The sequence below is a fragment of the Macaca fascicularis genome, chromosome X (assembly GCF_037993035.2).
Source record: "Macaca fascicularis isolate 582-1 chromosome X, T2T-MFA8v1.1".
Taxonomy (NCBI): domain Eukaryota; kingdom Metazoa; phylum Chordata; class Mammalia; order Primates; family Cercopithecidae; genus Macaca; species Macaca fascicularis.
This window is the reverse complement of record NC_088395.1, coordinates 84,184,175-84,196,929: the sequence shown is the minus strand read 5'-3', so window position 1 is coordinate 84,196,929 and position 12,755 is coordinate 84,184,175. Positions and strand designations below refer to the sequence as shown.

Here is a 12,755-nt window from a genome sequence, read left to right as displayed (position 1 = left end):
TTTATTTGTAATGGAAATGTGTTATAGAATGGCTAGTCAATGTTGATGGTGAAAAAATAATATTAGAAGAGGCAGGAGTAGTACAGGAATGTTTTATCCTAGCAATTATTCATGTATTAGGAGTTAAATTTTTATTTTTATTTTTGTGATGGAGTCTCGCTCTGTCACCCAGGCTGGAGTACAATGGCATGATCTTGACTCACTGCAACTTCCGCCTCCTGGGCTCAAGCTGTTCTCTTGCCTCAGCCTCCTGAGTAGCTGGGATCACAGGCATCTGCCACCATGTCCGACTGATTTTTGTATTTTTAGTACAAGCTGGTCTGGAACTCAAGTGATCCGCCCTCACTGGCCTCCCAAAGTGCTAGGATAACAGGCATGAGCCATCGCACCCAACATAAGAGTTAAATTTTTATGTTGTTTGATAATATCCCTGAGTAGATTTGGTGTATTTATTTTTTTAAATAAAACCACTTAACACCTCCTCTCTACGTCCCTGTCTCTGTCTCTCTTTAAAAAGATTTTTTTGTTTTTTTTTAGAGACGAGGTCTTACTCTGTCACCCAGACTGGAGTGTAGTGGTGTGATCATAGCTCACTGCAGCCTCAAATTCCTTGGGCTCAAGCAATCTTCTCACCTCACCCTCCCCAGGAGCTGGGAGTACGGGTGTGTGCCACCATGCCTGGTTAATTTTCAAAAAAAATTTTTTAGAGACATGGTCTTGCTATGTTGTCCAGACTGGTCTTGAACTTCCTAGCCTCAAATGATTCTCCTGCCTCAGCCTCCTGAATAGCTGAAATTATAAGCAAGAGCCATTGTACCTGGTTCCCTTTTTTAAAAAACATTTTGTATCATGCAACAGTTAGCATTTTCAGGTTTTCAAGGGTAACTACAATACACATGCACACAGACACACACGATATGTACAGAAAAAGTATAAGAGAGTTATAGTGAAAAGTTCAATCATATGTGTAATTAGAGTTCTAGAAGGAAGAAAGAAAATTGGTTAAAAGTCCAATTTGAAGAGATGCGGGCTGAGCATTTTCTAAAAAGTGATGAAAGACATCGAACTAGAGATTCAAGAAGTTTTGTGAACCCTGAGCAGGATAAATATAAAGAAAACTACAGCTAGGCATGTCATAGCGAAACTCCTAAAGAACATAAACCAAGAGAAAAATCTCTTAAGTAGCCAGAGGAAAAAAAAATATTATTTTCAAAGGAATAACAGCAATACTGGCAGCTCACTTAACAACAGAAATGATAGAAGGCAGATGAAAACAAAATGATTTCTTTAAAATGTCAAAGAAAAATACAGTCATGCATCACTTAACTATGGGGATATGATTTTTTGAGAAAGCATTGTTGGGTGATTTTGTCATTGTGCAAACATTATGGAGTGTACTTACATAGGCTACTACACATGTAGGCTATATGTTATAGCCTGTTGCTCATAGGCTACAAACCTGTGCAGCATGTTGTTGTACTGAATACTGTAGGTAATTGGAACACAATGGTGAATATTTGTGTATCTAAACACATGGAAACATAGAAAAGGTACAGTAAAAATACAGTATTACAATCTTATGGGACCACCGATGTATATATGTGGTCAGTCATTGAGTGAAATGTCTTTATGCAGCATGTGATTGTAATTGCCAGCATAGAACTATATATTCAGTGAAAACATCTTTCATAAATGAAGGGTGGAATCAAGCCATATCTGGGCAAACAAAAAGTGAGAACTTGATGTCAACAAACCTACACTAGAGTGAATAACTATACTAGAGGAAATTACAGGTTTTCTGAAATGAGAAGGAAAATAATTTGAAATGGCAACACCAAAATACAGGAAGTAATGAATAAGAATGGGAAAGCTAAATAGGTAGGTAAAGTAAATAACATAAAGTTATTTAAGCCACAGTCCCCGTTCTTATGTGATCAATTCCCCCAGTAATGTTCATAGATAAGTTTTTCCCCCTTAAATTCAGGATCAAGTTCAAGATTTAGTAGTCATGTTTCTTTGGTCTTTTAAAAATCTGAAGCAGTTTGTCTGCCTTTTGGGACTATGACTTTTTTTTAAATGTATAGGTGTATTACTTTGTCGAATGGCCCTCGGGATTATCTGTTTAGTTATGATTAGATTCAGGTTATATATTTTTGGCAGGAATACTATATAAAGTGATGTTCTGTTCTCCATGCATCCTATTACATGGCACATGATGTGATTTGCTCCTTTACTAGTGATATACTTAGGTTGTTTGGTTATGGTTGTGTTTGCTAGATAAACCCAGTATAAAGTTATGATGTATTCCATTGTAACTAATAACTAATTTAATGGGGGCACTTTGAGATTACTAAGGTATTCTTTTTATTATCAAAACTTAACTCAGTTATGTTTTCTTTTGCAAATGACCACAAACTTTGCAGCTTAAAGTAACCCAGATTTGTTATTTTACAGTTCTGTAGGTTCGGAGTCCTTTGGGCCTTGCTGGACCCTTCTCAGGGTATCACAAGGTCAAAGTCAAGATGTTAGTAGGACTAGGTTCCTTTCTGGAGACTGTAGAAAAATCCATTCCTAAGCTCATTCAGGTTGTTGGCAGAATTCAGTTCCTTATGATGATAGGTTGGAGGTCCTTCTTTCTCACTCACTATTGGGCAGGACCCCCTCCTAGCTCTTTTCAGGTGTCTTCATTTCTTCTCACATGATGCCCTCCATCTTCAAAACTGGCAACAGCACATCAAGTCTCTCTCAAGCTTTGAAGCTCTTTGACTTAGCTTTTTGCTTGCTAATTCTGCAGCCACCTGATACCAGCCGGAGAAATTTTTCTGTTTTTAAGGATTCATGTGATTAGATTAGGTCCCCCTCCCTCTCATCTCCTCCTGGTTATCTATCGAGTTTAAGATCAACTGTGCTATATTACATAACACAGTTATGGGAGTGATATGTCATCACATTGATCGTTTCTGGGGATTAGTGGTGTAGAATCTTGTGGGCCATTCCTAGAAAGTCTGTTTATCACAGCACACATTTGTGATTCTTAGCTGAATAATTTATTCCTATGATGGGTTCAAAATGATGATGTTCTAATCTGTCTTTCCTTCTGTGTTTATGAGTTGATATATTATTGTAAGGGAGGGGTTCATGTTCTAACCTATTCAGTTATTTGTATCAGTATGTACTTACAATTTTTCCATGAATATTCTCTGTCATTATTTATTTTGATGCTCAAATTGTATCAGTTTTGGCTAGTAGGAACCCCATCTGGATGGGTCCTGCTGACTTTTTTACAAGTCCTCATCATTTCTTGAACACTTTCTTTCTTTCTGTCCCCTCAAAGTATTCAAGGCTTGCTTTCCATTTGCTGTTCCCCAGCCCCAGAATCAGTTATTTTTCACAGGAGTTCTGATTTCTTTTAGTGGGATATAGTGTTTGGAAATCAAGATCAGGGTGTGTGATGTGCTCATTGCCACCAAGATGTCTTTGTTTCCAAGCTCTTTCACAGAGAAAGCTAATAATATGTTTTATATTTTCATGAGTTGATACTGATACTTTTAATTTTAATTCAATTCCACAGTCTTCTTTCTAGACTTCCCCTTTTCATATTTTTAACTTCTTTCTCCAACAGAAAGAAACCTGGTTCCTATTATCCCCAATTTATTTATTTTTATGTTTTTATTTATTTATTTTTGAGATGGAGTCTCACTCTGTTGCCAGGCTGGAGTGCAGTGGTGTGGTCTCAGATCACTGCAACCTCTGCCTCCCAGGTTCCAGCGATTCTCCTGCCTCAGTCTAGCGAGTAGCTGAGACTACAGTCACACGCCACCACACCCAGCTAATCTTTGTATTTTTAGTAGAGTCGGGGTTTCACCATGTTGGCCAGGATGGTCTTGATCTCTTGACTTCATGATCTGCCTGCCTCAACCTCCCAAAGTGCTGGGATTACAAGTGTGAGCTACTGCGCCTGGCCTATCCCCGATTTATTTATTTATTTTTATTTTTTATTTTCTTGAGATGGAGTCTCGTTCTATCACCCAGGCTGGAGTGCAGTGGCACCATCTCAGCTCACTGCAACCTCCGCCTCCTGGTTTCAAGCGATTCTCCTGCCTCAGCCTCCTAAGTAGCTGGGACCACAGGTGCGCACCACCGTGCCCAGCTAATTTTTATATTTTTAGTAGAGATGGGATTTTGCCATGTTGGCCAGGCTGGTCTGGAACTCCTGACCTTAGGTGATCCACCTGCGTCAGCCTCCAAAGTGCTCTGATTACAGGCGTGAGCCACCAAGCCCGGCCTTTCCCCAATTTATTTGTATTCATTTGTCTAGTCCTCATTGTACCCACAGTTTCAGAATTGTTAACCATACCATCACATTAAAGAAATGTAACTATAGTTCAGTATTTGTTTAAAGTTCTTTTTCTCTTTAGAATAATGTTATGTTGTTGGAGTCCTGTGTTCACTAGTTGAGGAACTCCTTCAGTAGTGGTATCTCCAGTTGTACAAACAGATGTCACTCACAAATACCAATTATAAATTCTGGGCAGCATACTGAAGGCTAGATATCAACAAAGTAGATAAACTGGAGGGGAGTTAACACATGGAAGAAAGAAGTGGCAATGACTGAATTCCCCATTATTAATCCTTTTTCCTCAGCCAAGGATCCACTTAGCTCCATCTGTGGCACTTAAGACTTGGATAAAAATCTATAGTCTTATTGGATGTGAAATCAAGGAAAAGATTTAGTGAGACCACAGCAGCTGTAACATGAGTAGAGAGATCCCACCTAGAAAAGAACCACAGAATGGGAAAACCAGGTTGCACGAAAACTCTACCGATATCTCTGGTCCAGTTGCCTAAGTGCACCCCAGATTCCAACCAGCCTGATTAGGACTAAAAGAACAGAACTAAAGCTTTGAGTTGTTTGGTACTACAGGGTGGAAAGGGTTTGGAGTTTCATTTCAAGTAAGTTAACTATCTGTTTGTTTGTTTGTTTTTTGAGACAGGGTCTTACTCTGTTGCCTAGGCTGGTATGCAGTGACGCAATCTCAGCTCCCTGCAACCTCTGCCTCCCGGGTTCAAGCGATTCTCCTGCCTCAGCCTCCCTAGTAGCTGGGATTACAGGCACCTACTACTGTGCCTGTCTAATTTTTGTATTTTAATAGAGATGAGGTTTCATCATGTTGGCCAGGCTGGTCTTGAACTCCTGACCTCAGGCAATCCACTCGCCTTGGCCTCCCAAAGTGCTGGGATTACAGGCTTGAGCCTGGCCAACTGTCTGTTTTAACAAAAGTGTCAACTCTTTGGAGGAATCTAACAGAATGCAGTGTCTTATTTTTCAAAGTGCCCAGTGTCCAGTCCAAAATACTAGATAGATGAAGAAAGGAAATGTGACCCATGCTCAAAGGGAAAAGGGATCAATAGAGACTGACTTATCTGTTGAAATTAGCAACAAGAATATTAAAGCAGCTATTATAGTCATATTTGAGTACAAAAAGGCAAATATGTTTATGATGAATGGACAGGTAGAAAATTTCAGTGCAGAAATAGAAACTGTTAAAAACCATTTTGAAATTCTAGAACTGAAAAATTTAATTTCTGAATAAATTACTAAGTTCAGAATAACATCATTGTACTTAACAAGACATGCAAGGTAGCAGTAGAAGTGTCAGTGAATTTGATGATTGATTAATAGACCAATAGAGCCAGTAGAAAACAGAAAATATTAAAAAGTGTACAGAAAAACTTGAATCCTTTCTCCAAGAAACAACTATAAAACGGGATCGCTATCAACCAAACACATGTAAAGGATAGGAATGTTTAAACCATACTCAGGAAGAAAAGGAGTTAACAGAAACTCTCACTTGGCCTAGTGTTTGTAGTTATCTGTATACTAATCTTGCAAACACTTTGTGAGAATTTTACCCAAGTAGTTCAAGTTTTTGAGTGCTGTTTTAAATTCTTTTGTTTTAAAGTTTCAGATTCTGGGCCGGGCACAGTGGCTCACACCTGTAATCCCAGCACTTTGGGAGGCCGAGGCGGGCGGATCACCTGAGGTCGGGAGCTCGAGACCAGCCTGACCAACATGGAGAAACCCCGTCTCTACTAAAAATACAAAATTAGACAGGCGTAGTGGCACATGCCTGTAATGCCAGCTACTCAGGAGGCTGAGGCAGGAGAATCGCTTGAGCCCAGGAGGTGGAGGTTGTGGTGAGCCGAGATCGTGCCATTGCACTCCAGCCTGGGCAACAAGAGCAAAACTCCGTCTCAGAAAAAAAAACAAAAAAAAAAACAAAAAACAACTAGAAATAAAATAAAAATAAAATCAAAATAAAATAAAGTTTCAGATTCCATTTATTCATTGCAGGTATATAGAAATTCAGTTGACTTTTTGTTTGTTTTTTTTTTCCTTTAGATAGAGTTTTGCTTTTGTTGTCCAGGCTGGAGAGCAATGATGCAATCTTAGCTCACAGCAACTTCCACCTCCTGGGTTCAAGTGATTCTTGTGCCTCAGCTTCCTGAATAGCTGGGATTACAGGCGCCTGCCACCACGCCTAGCTAATTTTTGTATTTTTAGTAGAGACAGGGTTTCACCATGTTGGCCAGGCTGGTCTTGAACTCGTGACCTCAGGTTATCCGCCTGCCTTGGCTTCCCAAAGTGCTCGGATTACAGGCGTGAGCCACCACACCCAGCCCAGTTGACTTTTTATGTTGGCCTTGTATCCTGCGAACTTGCTGAACTTACTTATTAGTTCTAAATAGTATTTTCCCCCCTCTTGTAGATTCTTTGGAATTTTCTACTTAGACAGTTATGTCACCTGCAAATAGGGATAATTTTATTTTATTTTATTTTATTTTTTATTTATTTATTTTTTTTGAGACAGAGTCTCGCTCTGTCGCCCAGGCTGGAGTGCAGTGGCCGCATCTCAGCTCACTGCAAGCTCCGCCTCCCGGGTCTACGCCATTCTCCTGGCTCAGCCTCCCGAGTAGCTGGGACTACAGGCACCCGCCACCTCACCCGGCTAGTTTTTTGTATTTTTTTAGTAGAGACGGGGTTTCACCGTATTAGCCAGGCTGGTCTCGATCTCCTGACCTTGTGATCCGCCCGTCTCGGCCTCCCAAAGTGCTGGGATTACAGGCTTGAGCCACCGCGCCCGGCCGGGATAATTTTATTTTTTCCTTTCCATCTGTATGCCTTTTAATTTCTTTTCTTGCTTCATTATATTAGCTAGGATTTTCTGTATTTTCCAGTATTACATTGAAGAATAATGATGATACCAAACATCTTCTTAGTGTTGCCAATTTTAGTGGGAAAACATTCAGTCTTTCACAGTGAAGTATGTTTGCTTTACAGGTTTCTTGTAAATGCTCTTTATCAAGTTGAGGAAGTTCCCCTCTATTCCTAGTTTGCTGAGAATTTTTTTAAGCTTAAATTTCTATTTGTAATTATAAATTTACATGCAGTTGTAATAACTAATATAAAGAGAACTCTTATGCACTTTGGCAGTTTCCCCCAATGGTAACATATAAAACTAGAATACAATATCACAACCAGAATATTGACATTGATAAAATCTATTAATCAAGATTTCATCCATTTTACTTGTACTTGTGTGTGTGTGTGTGTGTGTGTGTGTGTTAAAAGTTCTATACAATTTTTTTTTACCTGGGTTGATTCATGCATCTGCCACCACAGTTGAGATACAGAATAGTTCATCAACACAGGATTCCTCATCTTGGCATTTTATAATCACACACACTTCCCTCCCCCTACCTCTGCCTATGCTTAACACCTGGCAACCACTAATCTGTCTTCCATTTTGAAAATTTTGTCATTTCAAATATGTTTAAGGAGTTATATAGTAAATAATCTTTTGGGGTGTTTTGGAGTGTTTTCACTTGGCATAATTATGTGGAGATTCATTCATGTTGTTGTATGTATCAACAGTCCTTTCCTTTTAATTGCAGGGTAATATTCCATGGTATGGATATACAGATTGAATATCCTTAACCCCAGAATCAGAAATCTGAAATGTTCCAAGATCGGAAACTTTTGAGTGCTGATGTGACACACTCAAAGGAAATGCTCTTTGGAGCATTTGGGATTTTCAGATTAGGGATGCTAAATTCCTAATGTGAATAAACCAGAATAGTGCAAATATGCTAGAATCTGAAAAAATCCAAAATTTGAAACACTTCTGGTCCTGTGCATTTTGGATGAGGGATATGCAACCTGTACTGCAGTGGTTTTTTTTTTTTGAAACAGAGTCTCGTTTTGTCACCCAGGCTGGAGGGCAGTGGCATGATCTTGGCTCACTGCAACCTCCGCCTCCCAGGTTCAAGTGATTCTCCTGCCTCAGCCTACAGAGTAGCTGGGATTACAGGCACGCACCACCACACCCGGCTAATTTTTGTATTTTTAGTAGAGAGGGATTTCACCATGTTGGCCAGGATGGTTTCAAACTCCTGACCTCAGGTGATCCACTCACCTTGGCCTCCCAGAGTGCTGGGATTACAGGTGTGAGCCACCGTGCCTGGCCTGTACTGTAGTTTGTTTAATCATTTATTTGTTAAAGCAAATCTGGGCCAATTCCTGATTTCGGTTGTTACAATTAAAGCTGGTGGTGAATATTTATATATAAGTTTTTATATGAATTTATGTTTTCATTTCTTTGCAATAAATGCCAGGAGTGCAGTTTGCAGTTCATATGATGGTTATACATTTATTTTTATTAAATTAATTAAACTACATTTACATTTTATTTTATTTTGGGTAGAGACAGAGTCTCACTATGTTGGCCAGGCTTGTTATGAACTCCTGACCTCAGGTAATCACTGCACCTGGCTTGCATTTCTTTTTTTTTTTTTTTTTTTTTTTTTACTCCATTGGACTCTATCAGTGCATTTATTTATTTATTTATTGATATTTATTTATTTATTTTAACTTTTAGGTTCAGGGGTACCTGTGAAGGTTTGTCACATAGGTAAAGTAGCATCACTGGGGTTTATTGTTTAGATTATTTTATCATCTAGGTATTAAGCCCAGTACCTAATAGTTATCTTTTCTGCTCTTGCATGTTCATGTTTTTAAAAGAAACTTTTGAACTGTTTTCCAGAATGGTTGTACTGTTTTATATTCCCACAGCAATGTATCAGTGATCCAGTTTCTCCACATTCTTGTTAACACTGGGTGTTAATACTATTTTGAACTTTTTGCCATTTGATATTTATGGTATCTCATTGTGGTTTTAATTTGCATTTATTTAATGGGTAATAAATTCTTTTTAAAAAGAAACAGGATATTGCTCTGTTGCCCAGGCTGGAGTGCAGTGGTGCAATTACAGCTCACTGCAGCCTCAAACTCCTAGGCTCAAGTGATCCTCCTGCCTCAGCCTCTTGAGTAGCTGAGACTGCCTCAGCCTCTGGAGTAGCCGAGACTACAGGCACATGCCACCACACCCAGCTAATTTTTTAATGTTCCATAGAGACGGGGCCTGGCTCTGTTGCCCAGGCTGGTCTCAGACTTCTGGCCTCAAGTGATCTTCCCACTGTGGCCTCCCAAAGTATTTAGATTACAGGCATCAGCCACTGTACCTGGCTGGTAATAAAACATTAAACATCCTTATTGAAATACATGCCATACAATTAACCCATTTAAAGTATAAAATTCAGTGGTTTTTAGTATATTTAATATTTACACATATGTGCAGCCATCACCACAGTCAATTTTAGAACATTTTTATCACCTCAAAAAGAAACTCCATACCCTTTAGCTATCACCCCCTAGCTCTAAGAAATCACTAATCTACTTTCTTATTTTTTATATTTCCCTGTTTTGAGTTTTTTTTTTTTTTTTGAGACAGAGTCTCGTTCTGTTGCCCAGGCTGGAGTGCAGTGGCTATCTTGACTTATTGCAACCTCTGCCTTCCAGGTTCAAGTGATTCTTGTGCCTTGGCCTCCCAAGTAGCTGGGATTACAGGCGTGCACCACCAAACCCGGCTAATTTTTGTAGTTTTTATTAGAGATGGGGTTTTTCCATGTTGGCCAGGCTTGTCTCACACTCCTGGCCTCAAGTTATCTGCCCACCTCAGGTCCCCAGAGTTGTGGGATTGCAGGCATGAGCCACTGCACCTGGCCTATTTCCCTGTTTTGGACTTTCATATGAATGGCATCATATAAATATGTGTTTTTGTGGCTGATTTCTTTCATTTAGCATAATGTATTCAAGATATCTGTTGTAACATGTATTAGTACTCCATTCCTTTTTATGGCCACATAATATTCCATTATATGTGTATACCATATTTGTTTATCCATTTATCCATTTATGGACATTTGGCTTGTTCCCATGTTTTGGCTATTAGGAATAATGCGGCTGTAAATATTGGTATGTAGTTTTGTGTGTAGCCATATATTTTTGTTTATCTTGTGTATATACCTAGGAATCTTAATTGCTGGATTTATACGGTAACCATGTTAAGTTGTGTGAGAAAATGTCAAACTGTTTTCCAAAGTGGAGATACTATTTTACTTTTCCACCAGGAGTATATAAAGATTGTGAGTTCTTCACATCCATGCCAAACATTGTTTAAGTGTTTTTTTTTTTTTTTTTGAGACGGAGTCTCACTCTGTCGCCCGGGCTGGAGTGCAGTGGCCAGATCTCAGCTCACTGCAAGCTCCACCTCCCAGGTTCACGCCATTTTCCTGCCTCAGCCTCCCGAGTAGCTGGGACTACAGGCGCCCGCCACCTCGCCCGGCTAGTTTTTCGTATTTTTTAGTAGAGACGGGGTTTCACCATGTTAGCCAGGATGGTCTCGATCTCCTGACCTCGTGATCCACCGGTCTCGGCCTCCCAAAGTGCTGGGATTACAGGCTTGAGCCATCGCGCCCGGCCAACATTGTTAATAACAGACTTTGATTCTAGCCATTCTAGTCCATGTGAAGTAGTATCTCATTGTGATTTTAGTTTTCAACTGTCTGAAGGTTAAGGATGTTGAACATCATTTCACGTGATTATTTGTAGTTTGTATATATTCCTTGGAGAAATTTTTATTCAAACCCTCTGCCCAGTCTTTTTTTTTTTTTTTTTTTTTTTTTTTGACAGGGTCCTGCTCTGTTTCCCAGGCTGGAGTGCAGTGGCGTGATCTCAGCTCACTGCACCCTCAACCTCCCTGGCTCAAATGATCTTCCCACCTCAACCTCTCGAGTAGCTAAGACTATGGGTGTGTGCCACAGTGCCCAGCTAATTTTTGTTTATTTTTTATAGAGACAGGGTCTTAATTTGTTGTCCAAGCTGGTCTTGAATTCCTGTGCTTAAGCAATTCACTCACCTCGGCCTCCCAAAGTGCTGAGATTACAGGCGTGAGCCACCATGCCCAGCCCCTTTGCCCAGTTTTTAAATGGATATTTATGCTTTCATTATTGATTTGTAAGAATTCTTTATATATTGTACCTTTTTCATTGTAAAATATGCGTAACATAAAAATTACCATTTTAACTAATTTTAAGTGTACAGTCCTGTAACATTAAGTAAAATTGTTGTGCATTCACCTCCACCATCCATGTCTAGAACTTTTTCATCTTCCCCAAGTGAAACTCTGTACCCATTGCGTACTAACTCCCCAATCTTCCCTCTCCTTAGCCTGGCAAACACCGTTCTACATTCTCTTCCTATGAATTTGACTACTCTAGGAACTTCATATATGTATAATCCTACAATATTTGTCCTTCTGACATATTTTACTTAGCGCAATGTATTGAAGGTTATCCATTTTGTAGTGTATCTCAAAATTTCATTTCCTTTGAAGTCTGAATACCATTCCATTGTATGTATATACCACATTTTGTTTATCCATTCATACTTCATACTTCAGTGGACACTTGGATAAGATATATAATTTGGAAATATTTTCCCCTATTCTTTGAGTTGTCATTATTTACTTTTAGAGACAGGGTGTTGCTCTGTTGCTCAGGCTGGGGTGCAGTGGCAAGATCATAGTTCACTGCAGCCTTGAACTCCTGGGTACAAGCAATCCTCCCATCTCAGCCTCCCAAGTAGACGAGACTACAGTTGTGTGCCACCATGTCCAGCTAGTGTTTTTTTTTTTATTTTTTAGAGATAAGGTCTTACCATGTTGCCCTGGCTGAGCTTGAATTCCTGGCCTCAAGCGATTCACCTCAGGCTCCCAAGTAGCTGGGATTACAGGCATGAGACACTGCACCCAGTTGGGTTGTCTTTAATTGAAGCATAAAAGTTATTAATTTCGATGAACTTTTATTTATCTGTTTTTCCTTTTGTTGCTCATTCTTTTGGTGTCTTTAAGAATCCATTACCAAATTAAAGGTAATGAAGATTTACCCCCATGTTTTCTCCTAAAAGTTTTATAGATTTAGTTCTTACATTTAGGTCTTTGATCTACTTTGAGTTAATATTTTGTATATATTGTGAGGTAGGGGTCCAGCTTCATTTTTTGTAGGTTTCTATCCAGTTGTCTCAGCATCATTTGTTGAAAGACTATCCTTTCTTTGTTGAATGGTTTTGCCACCTTTGTCAGAAATCAGTGGGCCTGCCGGGCATGGTGGCTCACGTCTGTAATCCTAGCACTTTGGGAGACTGAGGCCGGAGGGGTACTCGGGCCCAGGAGTTCCAGACCAGCCTGGACAACACATTGAGACTCCATCTCTATTAAAAAAAAACAAAAATGCCAGGCTTAGTGGTGTGTGCCTATAGTCCCAGCTACTTGGGAGGCTGAGGCAGAAGGATCACT

The 12,755-nt window shown here is 39.5% G+C and overlaps 1 protein-coding gene across 34 annotated transcripts in view; it reads left to right on the top strand.

Annotated features, from left to right (window-relative positions):
- ATRX (ATRX chromatin remodeler) overlaps window positions 1-12,755 on the top strand; it is a 284,343-nt gene that overhangs the window by 63,645 nt on the left and 207,943 nt on the right. The gene's annotated exons all lie outside the window — the stretch shown is intronic.